The sequence below is a fragment of the Passer montanus genome, unplaced genomic scaffold, assembly GCF_014805655.1.
Source record: "Passer montanus isolate IOZ18808 unplaced genomic scaffold, ASM1480565v1 scaffold24, whole genome shotgun sequence".
Taxonomy (NCBI): Eukaryota; Metazoa; Chordata; class Aves; order Passeriformes; family Passeridae; genus Passer; species Passer montanus.
Window position 1 is genome coordinate 1,219,575 of NW_024367037.1, and position 18,017 is coordinate 1,237,591.

An 18,017-nucleotide genomic window follows, 5' to 3' on the forward strand; every position below is an offset into this window, starting at 1 on the left:
AAACATAGCCCTAGAACCCTGATGAATAGAATATCATCTCTTTTAGAGGAATCCATTGTGAGAAAGTTCATTGCAAATAGCTAAAGGAATGTGCAAAGAAATGTGTTGGAAAGATTCATGAACAGCTGCTCCCGTAAAAGTGCTTGTAAGTGTAGTAGTGATTAGGCTGGATATAAGGAGCAAGCTTTTCCAAACTCACTGACGGTTGAGATGAATACTTGATATTGACATAATTTTGAAAATAAACCCTTGCTAGAGTACACAGACTGTATTTCTGAGAAGTATATGGCTAAAATAACTAGTAATGACTAGTAATGACTAGTAACGACATGACTTTATGTTTCATTTTAGGGATGTTACACCTAGGAGATTTGCACCTTGTGTCTCCATTTTTTGTTTCTGCACAGCACAACTCCATTTTTAAAATTCCCCTGTCTTGTCACAGACAGAGTTCTTCTTATTTGCTAGATATTTGTTACTTATCCTTTGGTATGCTTTCCTCTAAGAAGGGCTTCAATTCTAAAATGTTTGTTCCTGTAATTTCTGACAAGGTGTCATATTTTCTTCTTTCACTAGCAAATAATTGGAACTACAGTCTTGGTTGGTTATGGCAATTAATTCTGGAATGTAGAATGAAGAGTTCCTCTGGGTTTGGGTTTGCTTGCTTTTCTGCTTCTAGGGGAGAGGGTGGACATGAGATCAAGAACTTTAAACTTCTACTGCCACTGAAGGAAGAGATCCTATCCTCCTTCCACCCAATTGCTATATTTCTGTATTTTCTGTGGTGTTACCACAAGTGTTTCTGGAAGGAACCAGTGTGGGTTACACCCACAAAGGCAACAATGTTAGCTGAGAGATCCAGGGCTACATTTGGTAGCAGCATCTGTTCATGCCAGCTTAAAGTGTTGACACTTTAGCTTAAACAGGCTTTATTTGCTAATATTTGCAACATCAATGAACAGCTTTTACACTTCCAAATGGCTGTATAAATGGGTAATCACACATATCTACATCACAGCAAATTCCTTGAAGGGACTGACTACACAAGTTTTGGGGTTTTTGTTTTTTTTTCTTTCACCTTTGATAGAGAAATTAAAAATTAAAAAAAAAAAAAAAAGTGGTTTTACCAGTAGACCCTACAAGATTCCAAAAAGTAACATGTAATAGCTTCATTTGTTATTTTCCCCCATTCAATTACTTGACTGTTTCCCATTGAGCTACGTGGTAGTGTAGAAGTCAACTTCTCACTAAATAAAATGGTATCAGTAAGTCCTTGTTAACTGAAGAGATGGCCTGTAACTGCACATTTTAGTTAATTTTAGCAACTATTCAGACAAATTCTCACCTCCTCCCCTTCACAGATATGGTCTAATTCCCTAGGAAGAAGGCATAAAAAAGCCTGAAAATGATGTTTCCAATTAGTGTGGCTTTCTCATATTTAAATTCTGTGTGGCTCTGCCAGATAATTGAATAAAATGTGATACATTCTTTTGATCTTTGTTGAGATGATGTAGGCTGTTAAATATTGTTTCGTTATACTGTTCATATTGACATAGATTGTATTGTGCCACTTATAGCTTCTTTGGCACAGCTCTGGAATCAAGTGTTCAGCAGTGATTAATGACAAGGATACACTGACCTACTGTTGAGCCTAAGAGCTCTCTAATCTTTGCTCCTGTTCCTTCCCTCAATTCCAGCATTAGCTAATGTGGCTTCTGTGAGCACAGCAGTTCTGGTGACTTGTCATACAGCTTGTACTGCCAGCATTGTGTAGTGGTAGCATAGAGCTAATGATCATTAAATTCTCAGTTTTCTTAATTCTTGCTTATTATTGCATCTTTGACACCCTTTCTCACTCTTGCAATTTTTTATTTACTGTTTAATAGAGAAAAAGCTTTAAAACCTGTGACAGAGCCTTTTTTTAGTCCTTGCACACTGTAGAATCATTTAATATCCTTTGATATGTTCTGCCAATTAAGTGATATGTGTGTTAACATAAATATTTAATTGTTAAAAGAGAGATCACTTTGGCCTAAAGCTTTAATTGAATTAGATGCTTTTCAGATGATTGTCAAGATTAAACAGTCCATTATGAACATTTGCCACTGCAGGAGATTTCTGCTTATTGAAAGACAAAAGGGTAATTTCATCTAGTATTGCTGTAAACTGTACGGGTCCTTCATACTGATAAGGGAATTCTCCCTCTTTTAACCTTGATATGTACTGTAGTAATGAATTTATGAATCTTTAAATTCAGTCACATCATTAAAGTGGGGATATGATATTAGCACTGCCAAGTAAATTAAAAGGATGAAAATTTATCTACATAACAGCTAAAGAGATCAGAGTCAATACCAATTTGTCAATAATTACCATTGCTTTAAAAAGTAAAACTAACACAATAAAAGGAGGCAGCTATGGATCTTTATTGCATACTAAATGGAGTTTGATTCATTCCAATGACAGACTTCACATGGCAAACTGGAGTTTTAGGGAAACTAATTTTCCTTGGTACTGGGCTGCTGAAGCACCTAAATTATCACTCCCACAAAACATGCTTGTGTTAATATGGAATCCAGCTGTTTCATTATCAACCCAAAATATTTCAGGTTTGGGGCAAAATGTTCCTGTATTGCAGTTTTGCCTAATTATGTGAACATCTTCCGCAGATCAGAATCCCGTGTTTTTGATATGCTGTGGACTGTAGTCATGCATATATCTCACACTGAAAACACGTCACAGCAGTTTCCTTCAAAATATAGTACAGCTATGCATAATGCATGATAAGACTAGAGAGATGTGCAGTGTGAATCAAAGTTTTAATGTCCTAGTTTTCCAGATATTATTATCTATTCACTGTGTTTTTAAAGGAGCTCTGATTAAGAATCATGTCAGCTGTGACAAGCCATAAAGCCAAGCATGACATTCAGTGAAAACCCAAAAAAACCTCTCTGAACAAGTTTTAATATTAAACTCATTATTGGGGAACCTTGTTCTTGTTATGTCTGGGGTGGAGGACTGCATCAATAGAACCCCAGTTGCTGGCAACATTTTGTCACCAAAGCTGACATAGAGCAAAGACATTGAAAGCACAATACTTTTCCTCTCTGTGTCTGACACACCTCTCCTTACGCAAATGGTTGGTCTGTATTTGCCCTTTTGTATTTGTTGACCAGGTCTTCAAAAAAGCAGATGCAAAATTTCAACCTCCTTTCTGTCTTGGGACATGCTCTAAAGTAGCTGAGTACCTGGCTTGACTTGAATTCATATCTGCTCCCTTGGTCTGCCAAGCATCCAAATGTGAATAAAGCTGTTTGAATGTAAAATGTACAGCTCAGCTGTACATATCTGAGTGCAGTCCTGGGATTGTTGGGGACTGCACATTCTCAGGCCAGCTGTTTTTTCACTTACACAATATCAGACTACTGGAGTCTACCTGAAATTTTATACTAAATGCAGTTCTTACGTAGGCTTCACACTTCTGGGCAGTCAAGCCACACCCTGAGTTTCTTATTGTCTGTGGTAAACAGCATGAAATAGTCAACAGTGTGACTGATGCTCAGGTTATGTCTATACAAGTGAGGGAAGTCATATCTAGAGCAAAATGGAAGTGAAAATCAAACACCTTGCTACTTCTGCAGAACTACTGGAAAGCGTTTCCTCATTAATATGAGAAGTTCTCAATTTGCTGTAGGGCAAGTGCTTGCTTAAGCAGGCAGGAGGGTTTTCTCTTGTTCCATGTTATGTGTCAAGATAGTGAAGGAGGTGCTTTTAGGGTCCCAGTCATATAACAAGTCTCAAATGAATTATTTTAAGTACTTGGATAATTCTATTTTCATTATGTTTTCTTTAATAAAAACTATTTACCGAGAAGTATATTATTGCATGTATTTACTAAATCATAAGCAAAATTAATTTGATAATTCCTATGTATTTATAGTTGATGGTAGCTGGAAAAAAAATAGTAGTGTAAAACTGCTTTCTATACTTGGAATGGTTGAGAACTGATTCTGTTCTATTTAAGAATTTTAAGCATCATTAAAGCAGTAGGCTAGAGAGGGTGCTGTTTGCCTGAGTGCTTTACTAGCCACTGGAAGGGAGGTGATAAATTTGTATTGAAATATCATTTGAAAACCTAATACACAGAATGAGTTTTTACTGGGTTATGGATATCCATTGATCTCTTTTCTAGCTGTATTTCTTTAATCTAGTGGAAACAGTAAAAGGATAAAAGAACTGGTGGGAGTGTAGGAACATGAGGGTCACTATGAGGAGCAGGTTGAAAAAGTGGGAAGAAATCAGGTCAGTGAGGGGAAATGCAAATATTTACTCACAAATATGTTGGTACAGATAGGAGAGCAAGTGCTGGAGGATACTGCAGTAAGAGGTTTGAAAATTGTCTTCATTTGAAAAGACAGGTGTCTGCTAAGGAAGGCAGGAGCCTCCCCTGAACTGGAAACTGTAAATCCCCTCCCTCTGTATTGTTATAAAATTGAAATTAAGAGGGGCTCTCAGGCAAAGATATGAGAGTAGGAATAACAGCACTTTATTAGGGAAGAAAATTAAAAAATAAAATAAACAGTGCACTAATACAAAACAACACTGACAAAGTCAGAATATGACCTGACACCCTGTAGGTCAGGGTGTTGGTATGTTGGTAGGTAGGTAGCTACAATCGGGATTGTGGCTGCAGTCCACCTGGAGTGTCAGGTGTGGTTCTGCTGGAGCAGGGATCCTGTAGAAGGATGTAGTCTTCCTCTGAAGATCCAGTGGGAAAAGCAGCTGTTCCTCTGTGAGTTCAGTGGAAAGGCTGTTCTGGTGTCCCAAAATCTCAGATTATATCCAGTTAGGAATGCTTGGCTCCTTCCTCTGGGCGAAGGATCTCACAGTAGATACTGTGAGATCCTCTGGGATACTGTAATTTTTCTCAGTCATCCAGTGACATTCAATAGCCCATTAACAGCAGATGTCTCTCCAGAGGGAGGAGTGGTTTGTGGAAGAGATAAAGACAAACTGCCCAATTTACGGGAGGTAACTGCCACACCTCTAACAGATGGCAAATAAAATACACATTGCCTTGCAATCTGGGACAAAAATAAAGGAGCAGACTCATGTAGTGAGGAGGCATTAAGAAAACAGGCAATTCTTTATTCCTTGTTTCTCATTGGTAAAGGTGGGCTTTGAAATCATGTCTCTGTCCTTGTCAAGTGGTGTGACTGGACCTGAGGAAGAACTGACAAGAACAAGAGGGCCAAGGAAAACCTTTCCAGCTTCCCTTCCTCCTGCTGCCCTTGTCCATGCCTGCACTTACCAATGGGAGTAAAGCTGAAGGACAAGGCATGTCCATTCAGTGGAGGAGGTCAACCTTACATATCAACAGCAGCATTGTAAGGCTGGTTTCATCAGAGAAACTGCGCAGTGGCAACGGAGCTGGGCAAGACCAGCCTACAGTAGTCATTGAATCTAAGTACAGACAAGACCACATGTGACAGTAGAGAAGATTCCCCCAGGCCACTAAAAATGCCATTAACTTGGACATCTCCTTTACAGATGATCTCTGCTGTTAGTGGAGAAACCAATCTTCAAAGACCATGCCTGCCCATAGCATGTGAAAGGCTGCATGGACCTGCAGTAGGATTGCTTTTGATGCCTTCTACCAATGAAGGGGGGGCACAGTGCACAGTCTGAGTGTGCCACTTTTGCTTTCCCTCTGCACTCCTCTCCAGCATGCTGACACTCTGCAAAGCACCCTAAGGGTTAGAGGGGAGGATTCAGTGAGCTGTCATTACTGGCTCCAAACTGAGTGAAAATGCTCCTACCCGGGGAATACTCTGAAAAGGAATGGCTCATGCCCTTCTTTGCCCTTCTCTCTTACACCATATTGTCCTGGGGCTGTACAGAACATCACGAGCACACATGCACTGCTTTTAGCTCAATGCAGAATCTAATGCTAACTGTCCTGCACTGTACAATTGTGAAATGTGGGAAAAACATAGTGTTTATTGTGTTCAAAATTCCAGTTAGAACTTCAGCCAGCTGAAGCAAGTGACTTCTTTGAGAATGAACTTGTGATCCTAAAGTAGTCTTATATAACTACGTAGAGAAATGGAGTAACCCAAGTAAAGCAAAAAACACAACTCTGAAGAGAGATAATATTTGATGTTTACAACCATTATTCCTGCAATGTAGTTTGGTTCCACAAAGAAGGGGCTTTGTGAATACAGTTTTTGCAAATAACTGTAAAATCCTTCTTTGTTGGCATATTTGGAAGTCGGATGAAAATTCAGCCTTAAGCAAATTTCTTCATAGCTGTGTAATAAAAAATGTCTGATAGCCTATAGATGCAATAAAGAAGCTCAGGCAGAACACTGACCTGCACTGACAGCATTTGTGTTTTTCCTAGTTACTTCTCTGCTTGCCCTGTGATTTAGTATTATGTGGGTGAGATATTTGTACTAGTACACAGGAAACCCTTGAACATGGAAAATAGTACTTACTAAAATAGATAGCATTCCCAAGGGGGAAACAGCAAAATTACATGAGATTCATAGAAAAAGGAATAACTGAAATTGCCCAATTATTTAAACTGAGGTATTTTTCTATCAATATAATATCTTGCTGAGCTTGTGGAGCATAATTTAGAGTAGGCATTTTGCCTGCAGATCACGATATAAATATTTTATATGATCTCCCACACTATTAGAATAATAGAGGTAGTGTTATTTAATCCACTCCTGGCAAAGCATATGCTTGCCAGAATGCATAAAGTACTCAAGGACCTGGTTTTGTTATCATTGAAACTGATTGGTAGAATGATTTATCTAAAGTTTGATTCCTCATTGTGGAAGTTGATTTGATTGTGCTTGTGAGACACAATTTAAGGTTGTGTTGAAGCCTCATTTAAAAAAAAAAAAGTACTTTTGATGGAAATATTAACAGTATGAGGATGAAAATAGCTCCTTAAATGTAAAAGCAGGTAAAGCAAGACCCATATCTGAGTTGGGAGGAGGGCTGGGAGAGACTGCATTTCTGCAAATTGTTTGATTTAGACTTAATAGAAATTGTGACCACAAAAAGTGAATTTGAATACACCTCTTAAAAAGCAGTTGCAAGCAAAGAAACTACAAGCCACAGTAGAGAGCATGCAAGTCCTGTTATATCTTCATAGAGGTCTCAAAAAGTATGTTGCAAGTCAGCAGGGGTGGAGAAGTTCAAAGTGCAGTAAAGCTTTTCCTAAAAACACAACCTTTGCAGTGTAATTTAATGCCTCTCTTGATAGTCATTGTTTCTATTATTTTTTACTTGCAACACATGTTTCAGTTTTGGTATCAGATATGCCCTGACTACAATCCTTGAGCCTGAGGTGGTTATTTGGGTTTTGCAGGATTTAGGACAGGTTGTCCAAATACTTCTCTATCTTCCTTTTTTACAGACTGGATGGGAGATGAGTATTGGTTGCTAATCACCACAATTTTGCACACTTGAGCAGTAACCAGAATGCTGAAATCCTATAGAAAACATTTAAAGCTATGTCCTTTCCCCAAGGTGATTGTGCCTAAAGCTGATATGCATAGGGAATGATGAAAAGATGACCATTGTTTTGTGCATTTGTATGTGATATACTAAGTTATTTAGCAGTTCTCCTGTCTGCTTATGCTTTGTTTTTCATGCTTACTGTAGCTTTTATTGATGTGTTTGATAACATGGCATAAGCTGCAAGGCAGAAATGTTTACTCTGTTGGGGTTTTTTTAACTTTTCAATGTAGATTAAAAAACTTCAGCAGCCCCTGGATGGATAGGCTTAAGCTGAAAATTTACATGTGAGTAACAAATATTATAGTGCAAATGAGCCAGACAGAGAAAAGGAAATTCAGAATAAGGGACTGCTCTGGCAGTATTAATCTGCCTCATGTGGATTGTGTGATGAATCATCCCATGTCGCCACAAGGACTGCTGCTGCTGCTGCTGCTGAGCTCTGCCAGCAAGTGGGACAATACAAAGTGCATGGGAGAGGGGAGGGCACGCACAAGGGAAGAGGAAAGGGACAAAAAAAGAACAGCTATTTAAAACTGGACATGTCAAGCCTGGCCAATAGTTCATGTTATATATAATTCAGCCAATTCATTGGGTAAATCATTTCATATGCTCCATGAAATGCAATTTGCTTCCATGGCCAAGCATGATAAAGGTTTCACAGAATTGCAGTTGGCAAAGAACTCTTCTAGGATGGTTAATTCAGGGCCTGTGAGATTGCTGAGGCATCTTGTCAGAACATTAAATAATCACACAATGTCATGAGGGAATTTCTAATTAAGGGTCCAATTTCTCAAGGGTCTGAGTACCTGTTACAATGTGCTGAGAACCCTTAATTCCCACTGACAAGAGCTGCAGTTTAGGGTGTTCCCAGCAGGCATTTAATAGGATTTTGCCCTTACTTCATTTGGCTGGGATAAGTCCAGGCCAGTCAGGTGAAGCAACAGTAATGAAACAAGACAAGATAATGACACACAGGGTTACATTCCAGCAGGAATATTATTACTTGCAGATGACGAAACATACCCAGGTGTGAAGTCCCTGTGCAATACAGGAAAAGATATAAGGATCTTAGGGGTTAATTTTGTGCCTTTGAGAAAGATCTGCCTGTATTCATCTCATGCAAAAAGAGCTGTAAAAGGCAACATGAACCCTTTATCACCCCAGACAATTACCTTGTATGAACAAGTGACAGAATTCCCATCCATGATTTGGTTTCCAAGAACTTTAATGATTTAAACCCCGTGAGGATTGTCTGCCTTACAAAGGCAGCTTTTCATCCAATGCTGGGTAGGGGAAATGTGAGTGCTGAATTTCCCTGAGCAGCATTCTTGGTGTGACGCAAGAGATAGAACAAAATTTGAGGTGGACAGATGAAGCCTTACCACTAAGGCTTTTCCCTCCTTCTTGTATACCCGCAGTTATATAAAGGAGAAGAATGTTAGATGCAGCAGAAGAGAATAAACATTGAATTTTGGCTTATTCTCAGAGATGAAGGTAGAAATAGTAGTCTTTTCTTCGTCCTGTTTCTTTTCTTCGTCCTGAAGAAGTGTTACAAAAAGGACTAAATGAGTAGGGAGCAGGCATTATGTTAAGCACTTTTGGGAGAGTGAAAAGTTAAAATTAATCTTTGTGTTGTCAGGCTCTTAAGTGAGGAATGACGCATTAGACAACCTGATTTTATTTGATTTGTTGGGAAACCAGAGCTGCAGTGCTGTTTCTTGAACAGAATTACAGGCTTCATTTAAAGAGAGAGGCAAAGAGCTCACATCACTCTGGAGTAGATCAGCATAAGCATTTTCTATATCATGAGTAATGTTTACTGGAAGAAATCAAATTACTGTTACACAGACCATCTGTTTTCTTTGCATGCAATCATGTAAGTGTTTTAGGACAAGCCATCCTTTTTAATCAGTTGTAAATCTCTTATGGCAAGGCACTGTTTTCTGTAATAAAATCTATTTTTATGATAAATGTAAGAGTTTTAAATACTGGTTTCTCCTGCATAAATATAGTGTACACATTGTTCATAACATAAAAAGTAGGGGTGTACAGCATTAGTTATTATCTGTCAAGAACTTAATTTTAGGGCTTTTTGCATAGCAATTTTTGGATATTTGTTGGATCTGCAACTCATTGGTGTTCAACTATTATAGCAAATAACATAATGAGTAATACTGTCCATTTATAGCCCAAGAAGTTGATTCTTATCTACATTTAGTAAATGGAGTATAATAGGGTTTCTATTTTGTAGCATGACTCTATGATAAAAGTGATTACTGTGGAAGATGACTGTCTATTGTCTAAATTCTTACCCTTGGAAACACTGAAGAAAGCAAGGCATGGCTTATTAAAAAATGAGCCTGTGGAATGACATAATGACATTAAGGAGACCTGAATTTATGGTCCAAGAAGGAGTCAACAATAGAGTGTGATATTTACTTCATGTTTAAGGGTAGCTCATTCACAGATGTAATTGTCCCATTCATTTTAGTGGGTGTTGAATTGAGCCTACTATTTTTTTTTTTAATCACTGTCAGCTGACAGCTTCCCTGATTCATGTATTGTCTTTGGGTGCTCTTGAATTCAGAGGGAGCTGAAGGTCTGCCTCTTTAGCAAAGTCTCTGATTTCAAAAGCAGCTGTGTGATTGCTTTGCCAGAATTTGCACTGTATTGCGTAAAATGACCCTGAAATAAAAGAAAGAAACAAGAACTGTAAGTAACAAAATTGGAAATTCCCTGAGCAGGTTGGCTGTCCTTCTCAATGAGGTTGGCAAGCCTGAATTTCATTTGTTCAGACACTTTCAAATCAATGCTATTTTGTCTGAATAATTAAGCTGCTTACTCAGGCTTGAAAAGTGTATGGTGCTAAATTCTTGCGCTTTTTTGGGTAAACATGAAGAGGCAAAGAGGGAGAAACAGATGGACCATGCACCTGGAAAAATTGTAGTGCCTACAGTCTGGTGCCATCCCATGGTAGTGGAAGTTTTCTGCTCAGGGAAATATCAGACGAAATGAAGGTCCCCTACAAGTCCTAATGCAAAAGCTTCACTCAAAATCTCCACATCCTGGGTATTGCCACTTACTTTCAGTGAAAAGAAAAAAGCAGAACAAGGTGAATGGCTTACAAAATCATACAGGTGATAGAGAGTAAAAGATAAAATAAAACTATTTAGTAACAGTCTAATAATTTCAGTTGTTTGCAATTTTTGTTATTCAAATTCAGTATTCTTTCTTTAAGAAAATTTTTAAAGATGAGATAAATTTTTACTTTTTACTCCCTCTGGCTTTTCTTCTTATGTTCACCCTTCTTTTATTCACAGGGAAGAAAACTGCAGGCAAATTAAATTATGTCATTGAATCACAGCAATTTGTTTGTTAGAATAGACTTCTGGAGGCCTCTGGAGGGTATCAACAATGTCATAGTCTAAGCAAGATAAAATTAGATAACATCACTCACAGCCTTGTTCTGCTGAATTTGGAGTATCTACAAGGCTGGAGATTTGCCACATTCTCCCAAAAACCTATTTCTCAGACTTTCTTTTGTTCCCCTACAAGCTCATCTGGTTGTTTCTTATGTTGCTCACCAGTTTCAAATCCAGCTGAGGTCTGGCTTCCCCAGTTTCATCCATGCAGTCCAGAAGAAGGAAGTTCTGCATTGCTCCCGAGTAGCCCTCCCAACCTCTTCATCCTGTGCTGTCCATCTGCTGTGCCTGCATGACTTCCCACATGACAACCTGGGAGGTTCCAGTGCACTGGGAGAACTGTTTTCAGCAAGCAGCTTCCTCTTCTGGGCCCCTTTTGCTGTCTTGGGTTTCAGGAGACACGTTTCAGTTGGAGCTGTCAAAAAAGTTGATGCAAATATTTGTTTCATATTTTTCATGTCATTCTTCCTACTCCCATGTTCACACTCACAAATCTTTTTCAGCAAGAAATATAGAGTAAGGTGAAAGATATCAAATCTATTTCCACAAGGGATTTTTTTAGCATGATTTTATCATTTGCATGTAAGTAAATTTACTACAGTATTTTGATTTTTTTTTAAATCTTCTGATTTTTGTTGGGTTTTTTTGTCCAGAGCAGTTACCACATGGGTTCTTTAGTAGCTTCAGTGGAATAGACACTATATTTTTCAGCTGTATGGTCTGGTTTTACCCAAGAAAGATATTTTGATGTATTTACAATTGTCAAAGAAGACGGTGTCAAAGAAGACACTGGCTCTAAGAACAGTAAATGTTAACATTACTGCTTGCAAATTATCACATTTTTATTATCAAGAAACAATTCAGCAAAATTACTTAATTTGCTTAGTGGTAAAATCTGTGGTAAACTATGAATTACTGTTGTCATAGCTACACTGTATTTTGATACAGTACATTTGTTCATTGAAATGATAATAAAATAATTTGCTCTGTAGCAACTGTGATGCATATCTTAAATTATGATGAATTACTTATTGTAATGAATATTTAAAAACATAAATACAGAGCTCCTGACTCCTTTTTAAGTGCAGTAAGTAGAGAATACCGCTGTTTATTTTAGGAATTTCCTGTGTCTGCAGTGCTGATTACACTGAAGTGGGAATCAATGACAATGTGCCATATAGGAGACTTTATTTATAGTAGCTTTATAACTGATCTAAAGTGAGACGATAGATTTTGATACCTATGACCTTTAATAGAAAACTCTCTGAAGAGAAGTTTCCAATTTTACCTCCAAAGTAACCCCTAGTGAAAGTCCTTTGTATTTTAGACTTTGTGAGGCAATTAAATAATGACCTATTCTCGGTTCCTTTCTCCCTCAGTTACTTCTGTATCTTGGCTATTCAGTCAAAAAAAAAACCCAGAAAAATTATTCAAGGGAGCTCTACAAAGCTAGACATTTACCCATTTCTGCTTTTTATATTGTTCTTAAGTGCAGCATGTTTGGGGTTTGCATGTTTGCTTTTCTCTCCTTGGCCTATTGAGGTCCAGCAGTTGTAGAGAATATGATCTGTGCTTGTGTTCCAAAGTCTCCTCTTCCACCTATTTACCAGATGTATTTTTGAAGGACACAGAGCAGGGAAGTGACATAGATGGTGACCATGTTTGGCTTTGAGCTGGTGTCTCTCAGCTCACTTGGTGGTATAGGGAGGAAAAGAGGGAAACAGTAATGCTTGGTCACAGTTTTGAAATATATTTAGGTCTGAGCAGTTCATCCTTGAAGAGGAAAAGTCTACAGGTATTTTAAAAAAGCCATAACACCAGTGAATAATCTTCATTCTGGATATTCTGAAGTGAAAAAACAGTAGAAAAAACAGCCTAGAGAAGGTACAGGGAAGAGAATATGTGTAGAATGGTGAGATTGGATTAATATTTCAGAACAGGTCATTATAGTATCTGAACAGTGAGAGAGAAACTAAAAGTAAATGCATCTAACTAAATGCATCTATTTGAAATGTGATCTCTTAACCAATAGAATTAAATCACTGAAAACTCTCCTCACACACATAATTTTTCTACAACTAAATAAGACAGTGTAAAAAATTCTGGCTCTTACTAAACCTGGAGTAATTCCTCCAGGCTGCTTATTTTTCAATCAACTCTTGGGGTTTTTATTCCTCAATATTGGCTACTATTGAAGGCAGGAAGTAAGAATTACCTGAATTATGGAAGTTATTGTTCCAGTGCCTTCATACGCCACATTTAGTCTCTTTATCCTCTCTGTCACAGGTAACAATCTTACACCCTGAGCAAGAAAACTAAATTCACTTGGCTGTCCCATATCTCTAAGGAACCTGATGCATGAGTGGACTAGAGAAGAGACAGAGAGAAATTCTCCAAAGACCTACAGATCATCTGGCTGGCAGGGTGAGTAAATGTCCCGTCATCTCAGCCATGTGTTGTCAGGTACACAATGAGTGAGCCTGCTTTCAGCATTGTCTCAGGAATTATTTATCCACTAATTGTTGGGGAAAAGAGGATCAAAATGTGTCATGTTTCCAGGACTCTGACATTGGTGCCTCACATGCATTCAGAAGTACCAAGTGAAACACCTCCTACATTTTCAGTTTAAGCACTGAATGTGGATTTAATAAGCAGGCAGTTCTATATAGGGAGGAGGGAGTTAATGCGTGCTGTGCTGTTAAAGTCATTTTCAAATGTGGTAGGTGAAAGAGAAATATCTATTACTGAATCAGTCCAAACTCCTCATGATTCAAAAAGAGGTTCAAAAAAGGAAAGAAAGGAAGAAAACTAATTTTCCCAGTGCTGACTGTACTTAGATTGCTATGGATGCTATGGATGTGTGCCTGTGTTCTCTGCTTTTCATAAGCTAATTTTTCTTGTTTACAAAACAAAATAATAATTAAAAAATTACTTAGCTGAGAAGCAAACATGCAGTAGTCTTGTGTAATAATCAGAACCTGATTAAATTATCCCCTTTTCTTTCTGGCTTTGCCTGTTCCAAAAGGTGGTAGAAGCAGAGACTTCTAGCAGGTAGCGGGTTCTGGAGCATTTCCTCCAATTCACAGCAGTGAGTCAGGGGCCCTGTCAAGCATCAACAACCAATTTAAGGGAATCAAGAGCCACATGTACAGAGGATGACTTATTTTTCAAAAGGATGACACAAATAGAAACAGATGAACATGGAAGAAAATATGACCTGAAGATTACCTTACAGTTCTCTGTCTGGTGGTTTTTGTCTCCACAAAAGAAATAATAAAAATGCTGTCCTCCTTCACTGGAGCAGATGATGCTTCCCCACTGTATGTGCTCCAGCACATTTCTGCACCCTGGACACTGTCCAGGCCCCATGTGCTCTGGTCCCCTCTGCTGGGGTGAAAAGCATGAGTACAGCAAACCCATCCTCCCTGCAACCCAGGCCCAGTTTAAATTTGTTCTTAGAAAGGAGAAAAACCAGCTGAATTACAGTTTTGTCTGTGTGAAGATCCACCCTGTCTAGGAACCGTAAGGCAATTTACCAAAGCCTACAACATGATAAAACAAAATAAAAGGCACTCCAGGGTTTTTCCTTCAACTCCAACTGCTCTCTTATAGGGGAAGCAAAACCTAGCAGTACAACAGTGCCTTTACAATTCATGTTAGGAGATGTGTTCAGTATATTAGGCTGTTTTTCTTAGCATATAAGCAATATTCTGACTTTGGTGAAAGTCTGCACTTTCTGACTCCACATTCTTTGAGGGCATCTGTTTAAATGCAAAGGTTGTCTGGACTTTGCCTTTTGTTCCAGTTAGAAGAAGGAGAATTTTGCTATTTTTGCTTTTTGTTGTGCTTTGGGTTACCTTGTTTTTAGTAAGTACTCCTCTGAGTGTGCTAGAAGATGACTTTGGTGCACAGAATTTTTACAGAAATCAGGTAATTCCCTTGGCCATTCTGAACCCAACAGCAACAACCAGCCCTGCTCTCTGTTTTTGGGCTCTGAAATCCACAGGAAAAGGCGTTCAGATGCTGATGATATACTTTTGTGCTCTAGCAGCTGCTTTTTGCCTCCTTGTGGAAAAGGCAGGGGAGGAGATACAGCCTGGGGGCACAGGTTTGTCCACACTTCACAAATAACAGTGTCTTCTTCCATAATGTTATTACACTCTTGTTTTAATACAGTATCTTACTTTTTAAGTAACCACTTATCTGTCCCTTAATTTTCTATTTCATTTTATATAGCATCTGTGCAGTAGAAACGGGTTTGATGTGTTTTGACACAGTGATGTCACTCAATGAGGGCTAGTGTGACTGAGAGTAATAAAGATGTTCAGTAAGATGTCAGCAGAGCTGAAGATTAAAGTTATATATTATTTTTTAGTCTTTAAACCATTTCTATTTGCATTGCTTTAGTAGTTCACACATAAAATCAGCCTCAAATTCAAATCTTGTTGAAGCTTCATGAACATTACTTCAAGAAAATAAGACATTGGCAAATGATTAAATGTGTAATTAGAGGTTTCACATTTAATCTTGTCACTGTAGTCATTCATGGTTTATTATTTTGTCTAAGTAATGCACTTCTTTTCTAGTGGTTTTTCTTCCCTTCATTGTTGTTAGTATCTGTATTATTACAGTAAGGAAATTTGTTACAAGGACAATACTTTTGTTCTCAGCTGCAAGATACAGAGGAGAGTTAAATCAAAGCGTAGAGATGCAATACACTTCCCACTGCAGTTGGTGGGAGAATTGTGACATGTTTACACTGTTGGGCCAGCAATGCTTTAGTGGTGAGAACAAAGGGCAGGATGTAGCCTCTGTGCTTCTCCGCTGTCATATTTAGGGCTGAAACAGGTGTCTTCAATAGCCAGTCCCAGGAAGGCTCAATAAAGACATGGAGCTGGGACACACAATCTCCCTCTGTAGTGCATGCCACAATTGGGTGGAAACCTGCAAACGCAGCAGAAACAGCCTTGAAATAGCCCTTAGCAAAGGCTGACCAGAGTCCAGTGCCTACAGGCTGTGGAGTCCGAGCCCTTCTCCAGAGGTAGGTCCCCATAGCAGGATTTTTTTGAAAGGACTCATCAGGACTTGTGCTCACTACAGCTGCCCACCAGAGATGTGGGACCTTGTGGCTTGTGTGAAACTGATGGCTCTTCCCTCCCTTTCCAAGTTGCCCAGCCATTGGGCTGTGTTATCCTCTCTCTCCTTTTTTCCAGCTGCATGAAATTTGCAACTTCACTCTGGCAGGGCTGTAGAATGTCTAGTAAAACAGTCCCAGATCCTCTTTTCTAAAATAGCTTGTAGTTCTGCTGGAAAGGCAGTGTCCACACTGCCTGAAGGTGGGAAGAGACTGGAAATGGGATTCCTCACACTCAAGTGAGTGTTCCAAGTTATGCTTGTGTAGTACAGGATATTACTTCTTCCAGCTGCACCATAGAAAATGAGCCAGATCTGAGATTTTGGGACTTGGGTGTTGTTTCAAGCTCACAAGGGCTCTCGAACTTGGAACATCTTGTTGCTGATGTGGAGTTGTTTGTGGGACTTCAAAGATAGAGTGAGAATTGAATTTTTTGGTGTCAGTTTTCATATGTAGATGTGTAAATTTTTATGTGCTCCTAACTTCCTCTCGATCAAGAACTCACTTAAAAAAAATAAGATTTATTCTCTTACCAAGATATGGTACTAAGAGTCTCGTTTTACAGTACGTGTCACCCAAGTATGGTTCCCAGACTATTGCAGGATGAAATAGCTTAGATTTTATTTCAGGTTGGGAGTCTGAGTTCAAATTCATGTTAACTTGGCCTAGTACTCTTAATATGAGCAGGAAAAATATGTTGTCAAATTCACTGTTTTAACCTAACTACGACTTATAGATGCGCTTCACACCAACATTTAACACAGTTTAATTATGCTCAGTATTTTACATTCTCCTTACCATTGTGTAATATTATTGTGTTTCTTCATATTCTTTGTCTCATTGAAAACACTGGGGCCATTTATTTTAATCCTCTACAATAATTACAGTAGAAACTTCCAAGAGATCTTTACAAAATTGTAGCAGAATAAAAAGTGTAAAAATTATTTTTCTTGAGAAATGGTTATGTAAAAAAGGACTTCTGTTTTGTCTTTTGTCTTTAGTATGTGTCTTTGTCTTTTGAGCAAACTTTTCATTACCGTAATAGTTTTCAGCTATTAGTGCTTCTTTTTCTTTGCTGTTTGTTTATTCAGGTTTTTGGTTTTCTTTTATTTTGGGTTAGGTTTTGGGTTTTGCTTGGTTGGTTGGTGGGTTTGGTTTTGTATTTTTTTTTTCAGGTAGGCAACCAGTGAGAAAATGCTATTTCAGGAAGTTATAAGAAGCCATAACTCCAGTACTACCTTTCTTAATATGTTTTGAGGCTGATATTCATGTCTTTTGAGCAGATGTGTGTTTGCTTTAGGAAAGGAGATGTTCACATTAAATTTGTGATTTTTTTTCCCCTGAGTTATAAAAGCTAGTTTAAGGTCTGGCAATCCACATGAGAAGTTCCTGTTGCTCTACTCAACCACCAGACCTTTAATTGGCTGTCTGGCATTTTTCCCTGCTATTGCAGTCCCTGTTTGAATCAGAGGTCACTCAAAATTTCATAACAGCTTTCTTCATATCTGACTAACTTAATTAGTGATTGGTTATTATCTCCTCAGAATAATCATTAAATACATGCAATAAATCCAGGCCTACAGAAGTATTGTGTTGTACCATCTTATGCTGATGATACAAAATTGGAGGGCATGACAGATACACCTGAGGGATGTGCTGCCATTCAGCAGGACCATCAAAGGCTGGAAACTTGGGCAGAGGGAACCTGATGAGGTTCAACCGGGGCCAGTGCAGGGTCCTGCATCTGGGGAGGAAAAATCCCAAATCCCAGCACAGGCTGGGGTGTGACCCACTGGAGAGCAGCTCTGCAGAGAAGGCCCTGGGAGTCTTGCTGGATGACAAGCTGGCCATGAGCCAGCAATGCCCTTGTGGCCAAGAGGGCCAGTGGGATCCTGGAGTGCTTTGGGAAAAGTCTGGCCAGCAGG

At 38.7% G+C, this 18,017-nt stretch overlaps 1 protein-coding gene across 10 annotated transcripts in view; it reads left to right on the forward strand.

Moving 5' to 3' along the window:
• LOC120502967 (poly(rC)-binding protein 3-like) overlaps nt 1–18,017 on the forward strand; it is a 500,985-nt gene that overhangs the window by 93,197 nt on the left and 389,771 nt on the right. For all 10 annotated transcript variants that reach the window (XM_039711011.1, XM_039711012.1, XM_039711013.1 and 7 more), the window contains exon 2: nt 13,245–13,382. The gene's annotated coding sequence lies outside the window, so the exon portion shown is untranslated. The remainder of the gene's footprint in view (nt 1–13,244; nt 13,383–18,017) is intronic.